The sequence below is a fragment of the Ciconia boyciana genome, chromosome 13 (genome assembly GCF_034638445.1).
Source record: "Ciconia boyciana chromosome 13, ASM3463844v1, whole genome shotgun sequence".
Classification (NCBI taxonomy): Eukaryota; Metazoa; Chordata; class Aves; order Ciconiiformes; family Ciconiidae; genus Ciconia; species Ciconia boyciana.
Window position 1 is genome coordinate 13315064 of NC_132946.1, and position 6234 is coordinate 13321297.

The window sequence follows — 6234 nt, forward strand, 5'->3', positions numbered from 1 at the left end:
TATCTAAAGGTGAAGATGCCTGAAGCTAAAGCTAACAGTATATGCTTGATGTTCCCAGTTTAATTTAATTCATGAAAAGGATGGAGACAATTAACTTATGAAAAACTCATTCAGTGTGAAAAGTCTACTTTGAGTGATGCTCCCTCAACAGAGGGAGCAGTAGGAGCTAAATTCAGGATGGCCCTGAATTTGAATTAACCTGTGGCACCATTTTCCCGTATTCTGAAATACATCAGATACACGAAACACGGTGGGCCTGCATGAAGAGATGATCTTGGCTGCAGAAATGCAGGAGCTCTTTGGGCGATTGTGGAGGCAGCATCCAGCCCAAGGAGGAGGAATTGTCCTGCCAAGAACGATGCCATCCCTGAGAAGAGCTGGAGACCTGGGGGTGTGGAGTGCTCCTGGCGTGGCAGCGCTCTCGGAGTTCCATCAGGTGAGGATGAGAGACAGCAAACCGGGGGTGAGAAAATGGCAGAGATGTGACACATCTTCTATGACTTTGATATCAGCAAGTTTGTTTAATGTTCTGGTTAATCAAGACTTAAATCAAAACAGAGGTTTTAGTGGAGCAATCAAAATCTTTTCCAAGATTTGACCATTTGCCTGGCCAGGGAAGCTGAAAGAGCAAGGTTCACATGGCGCTCCTAAGTGGTTCTGTAGGACCCCATTTTCCATCCTGATGAGGATGTCTCATCAGCTAATGAAAGTCTGCCTTTATTCCACAAAATGGGCATAAACAAACCCTTGGCAATTAGAATAATGTTCTTTGAGGCAGTGGGATGAAAGTCATTATATAAATCCACAGCATTGTTTTGATAAATGTGCTTTGTGTTGAATATAAAAATAACAGACAGGAGGTGAAAGGTTGCTCACAGATGTCTCACAGCAGAACAGTCCCATTTATTTGTTCCCAAGATAAACATGACTGCACAGATAATATGAGAGAGATAAAACTGGAATTCTGTCCTTAATGAGGTTTTTAATGAGTAAAGACTGCTGGGCTTATTGTCCTCTGCTAGAAAGCCATTTTAAAGGGACCCCACTGTATTTTTATCTAAACATCTCCATTTCATGAAATAAATTGAACTATGCCCAGGTTATCGAATCTTTATCTGATCTTGAATCTTTATCCAATGGACAGGCTAATCTGTTCTGCACAATAACACATGGTGATCTGAATGGCTTTGGTTCACATGCAGTGATGACCACCAAAGGCCAATTCAAGTCCTTCAGTCACATAAAATAAACAGGAGTCTTTATAGGAAATGGGTGATGGAGGAAACAACCTGTGTGATTCTGATCTAGAAACACCGTTTTGACTCCTGGCTTCCGGCTGAAGAGCTGGGCTGGTGTTTGTATCCAGGCTGCTCCTCCCAGCTCTACCTGCCAGAGTAGCTGATTTCTCTCTGTGCATCCATGAGTCATCTCAGCTTCAGCTTTGATTCCCTTTGGGATCTGGTTCAAAGATAGTCATATTCTCCCAGATCATTCTTTTGAGTCTTTGCTGATGTGTCTATGGCAACTATCAGTCCTCTAAGACTTTGCTTACTAAAAAAAGATAAAATGTAAGTGGTGACTGGGAAACGGAAGCTTTTTAAGTCTGACATATTGTGCATAGCACTGCCAACAGTGTTCATAGCAAACTGAGCAATTCACCCGGTATGAACACAAGTGTCTTCCTGTAATTTGGATGCAAAAACACCTGTTTTAAGGCCAACTGCTGAAGTCTGCTTGTCTCTATATATAGAAACACCATCCACCCTACTTGTCATGGTGAGTTTTTCCCATTGATCACACTAGCCACTCATCTCTCTGCTTCTTCCAACAGTTTACAAACAGCATTATGTCCCCCTTGCGGATTTGTTGCAGTAAAAAAACCAAACCATGGCTTCCACAAATTGCATCGGATCTATCGTGTGATCCTCTGCCACTGCTGCTGTTCTCCTACTTGGCAGTCTACTTCAGCAGGCATCTCTCCTTGTACAGCACAGCTTGTAACTGGGTCCTTCTTTCCACTGAAGAAAGAACTTCCACACACTGAAGGTCTCTGCATTGATTTGCATATTTGCTTTCTAGAAGTTCCCCCAAAACCTTTCTGTGGGTGTAATTTATTGACTATTTATTTATTTATCTATTTGCCACTAGTTAGCTTACAGAGGATGATCATTATAGAGGTTGACTGCATTCTGTTCAAATCAGTATGCTCAAATCTTACTTATTAAAAATAATCTGTTTATAATGTAAGCGATGATTGTTCCTTAACTATGGCAATAACGATTTTAATGCGCTGAAGTTTCTTAGCATTGCAGTAGGCAACAGGGGCAGTAATATAGAAGATAATAATGATTAAAATTGTTTACACAAGGTTACTGCAAGGTCAAAGACATTTTCCAGTGGTCTCCATGCAGCTCCAGGTCTAATTTAACAGCAATATTCCTTAAGAAACCCTTTGTGCTACAAAAGCACAAGGTCTGGTGTTTTCTTTCTCTCTTTTTAGAGTGGACCTCAGCCTGCTAGTTAGACATGACACATCTAGTGAGATCGTTGAACCCTTTCAAAGACCACGTTTGCAGCATACTGCTGATCAGGCCGGTAACATTTCACACTGTATGTAAAGAGCTATGAAAGATATACAGAGCAGAAAATCTGAGCACAGGACTCTAGAGAGAAAAAATACAATATTAACCAGGTTTGAAAGTCTAAGACCCTCTCATTATAGAAGTGTGGAGTTCCACTAATTACTTTGGGGACTGATGATGTTTGGCACTTCAGAGGCTTAGTTATGAGCAGCTCTTTCTCTCTGTCCTGCACAGGGAAAACAAATCAAGTAGGAACCATAACAGGCATTTCTCTATGCTCAAGGGAAAACAGAGACCTTGGACAGGTTTTACTCCCAATTTCTGAGACAGTATAGTTTTATCAGTTGAGAGGTTTGCCAAATGAAGAAAAAGGTTCTGCAGTGGTATTACAGTATCATGATGCTGATTTTACCCTTCTCTTTCCCAGCAAGCGAAATATGGCAAATCATATAATTCTGGTAGCTGAGTATGCCTCCGAGTTCCCTTACTGCAGTTATAAAAGAAGAACCATTTGTGTACCTTGGAGAGGATAAAAGTAGTAGGAATGAGGATGACTAGAATAGCTTTGATTTTCCTCTGAGAACAAAACTGCTGTTGCATTGATTTGGCCACAATGAGTGTTTCCTAATATGGGCTTTGAAAACTGCAGTGCATGTTAATTCCTGTTACCCTTTTTATTTTATACGTAAATGTGTGTGAAGAGCTTATGTTTAAAAGTAGGGGTGGGGATGATGCTGAGGGCTTTTGCTATGGGAGAAACTTTCAAATGGCGCTAGACAACTCTAAGCATCCTGCAAAAAAAGGCACAAATCTCTTTGAACATGCCTCTTACCTGCAAGAACAGCTCACAGTAAGTCTTAACCAACCAAGAAAATAATTTATTTTTAATGAAAAATCAAATCTCAAATTGTTACTCCATTTAGATTTTTCCACTAAATAGAAATGCTGGAATGAAAATCAGGTCCTGTTTTGCTCAGCTTTAAATCCACTGCTGTTCCTTTCCATGGATGCACTATTATCTTAGCGAAGGGGAGCACCCAATGTGACCTTACTATATTTGTACTTCTGTTTGCTTTCACATATCTCTTTTCTGAAGTAAACATAACATAAGTTTTTTCTGAAGTACTCCTAACAGTTTTCTCCATTTCTGTCCCTGCTAGAACATGATGGAAGTGTGAGCTGTACCTTGAACCAGACCTGCATGGTCAGCACATTTCCGTGTGTTAGTTAAAAGCATTGTAATCTCCATGTTCTTTTCTATTTCTGTCTCTATAAAAACTAACATTTTGTTTATTTCTGCACTGCCACTCTGCAAAGAGAAGATGATTTCAGTATTCAGAGCATAATGACATCCATAACCTTTTTTTTCAGATGTTATTTTTGCACTCAAAACATTTGTATAGCTTAAATTATTTTTCCTTGTGTGTATTTATTTTCTGGCATTTCTAAACACTAACATATTTTTTCCTTAATATTTGAGTCTGATAGGTCATTTTAGATGTCCTTCAAATCAATCTAGCTTGGAATAACAAAGAAATGACAGGTCATCTACAGACTAGGGCTAAGGCTAGGAGTTGTGTGTTTTAAGGGATGCTGGATAGTTTTAGATACTTCTGCGGCCTGAATGCCTGTGTGTTGTGGTATTGCATTCCATGTGCTGAGGACTTTCTGAGTTAATATTCAGCATTAAAAAAAAGCATGATTATATAATGTGATGTACTGGGTTAGACCACTAAATGCTTTGAAGTCAGAGAATGAGAAACCCACAGTTTAGGTTATCAAGAAAGGTATTAAATATTGATGCCTTGAGAAAATGGCACACATCTTCAATTTTTTCACATTGCAGTCTAAAAAAAATCACAAGTTTACTTCTTTGGGGAGCTGTATGCAGGTAGCAGAACCAGTCTTATAAGGAAGAATTTTTTTACGATGAAGGTGGTGAAACACTGGCACAGGTTGCCCAGAGAGGTGGTAGATGCCCCATCCCTGGAAACCTTCAAGGTCAGGTTGGGTGGGGCTCTGAGCAACCTGGTCTAGTTGACGATGTCCCTGCTTATTGCAAGGGGGTTGGACTAGATGACCTGTAAAGGTCCCTTCCATCCCAAACTCTTCTGTGGTTCTATGATTCTATGAAATTGAGTCAATAGTGAAAGTAGCCCTATTTGATCATGGTATTTTTACATATTTCTCAGAGCAGTGGGTGGGTAGATTGGAGTGTATACGAACCAGAGTTGCCAGATCATTGCTCACATTGGTGTATTCCCCAGCTGGTTCTGCATATTTCTGTGGAAATATTTCTCCTTCCTGAGGCTGAGAGGGAAAGTAGGATGTGAGGATGTGAGGATATCCGCAGTGTGATGCTTGTACCCTCCTGCTGTCTGTGGGCTACTGCTGTCTGTGGGCTACTGCTATGGCTGTACCATATTTGCCTCAATGCTGTAACAACAAAATCCCATGATTTTAGATAGGAAGTTGAGATGTAGTTATTTACACATGGGCAACCCATGATGAATTAAATACAAATTAACTCAGAGTGAACTGCAGTCTGTTACCCCAGTGAGCATGCAGAGTAACTCTGGCTCGGCAGCCCGTGCACGAACGGCTGCGCTGATGTGCACAAAGACCAATTACAACCTGGGAACGCTTTGATCCTTGTAATTCCGAAGTGTTCCCACTGGCTTCATCATACTGGTGTAACCCAGAGAAAACTTGGTCCTGGATTCTTAGTCTTTACGAGGCACTGCAGGGCTTGAGCAGTCTAGATATGTGACTGTTATTGAGACTAAGTCAGGGCTGCCAATATTTTAGTGACTGGTTCTGTGTGTGTGTGCACACACTTCTGCATGTGTGTGCATATTTTAAAGAAACAGCTTCTCAAATGCTCTCAAATGTGAATGTAGTGCTCCCAATACAGACCCTTATTTGCTGATTTTAGCAGCAATCATATGAATGATTTTTAGGGGGACAGATGGCTCAGTGGTTGGTAAGGCCAGAGGAACATTGCCTGTGTGTGCCGAACAGACCCTGATAGCGCCAGGTGCCAGGGATAGCTGGCCAGTTTGTATGCTGCTAGTATGTCCTGACGAAGACATAAAATCTTGTGCCTTCCTGACAGTAGGATTTTATGAAAGTCCTGCTTCATTTTTGGCTGGGAACAAAACAGATTGCTGGACTGGGAAACTCAAAAACTGGTTTCTAATGCTGGCCCTGGCATTACCATGTCATAGGATCTTGTGAGCTCCTTCACCTCTTTGGTTTCCCTCCAGCTCCTCTTCAGTTCATAAGTAAAGTCTTTGCTGGCGTTAATGTCTCTTGCCGTTTTCTCATATGGAGTAGACACTAAAGTAAGAAGCTCCCAGTCTTGGCAAAGGCCAATTGGTTTTGCAGCAATAAAATATTTAAAAATACTCAATTATTAATTTTTCTCCTACCTTGGAGGCTATTGGCATAACTTCACCACATCTGACCATTTGTCAGCAGAAGCCTAATGTACAGAGAGGTGTAATGAAGCAGAGCAGATCTCTGGAGCCACCAACATTTAGGATGAAATATAACAATGAAGATAAGCCTCCAAATTGGTCTCACTCCACAATTACCTGCAAAACAAACTGCAAATCCTTGACAGGACTGACACCATGTTGCTCTTCATACT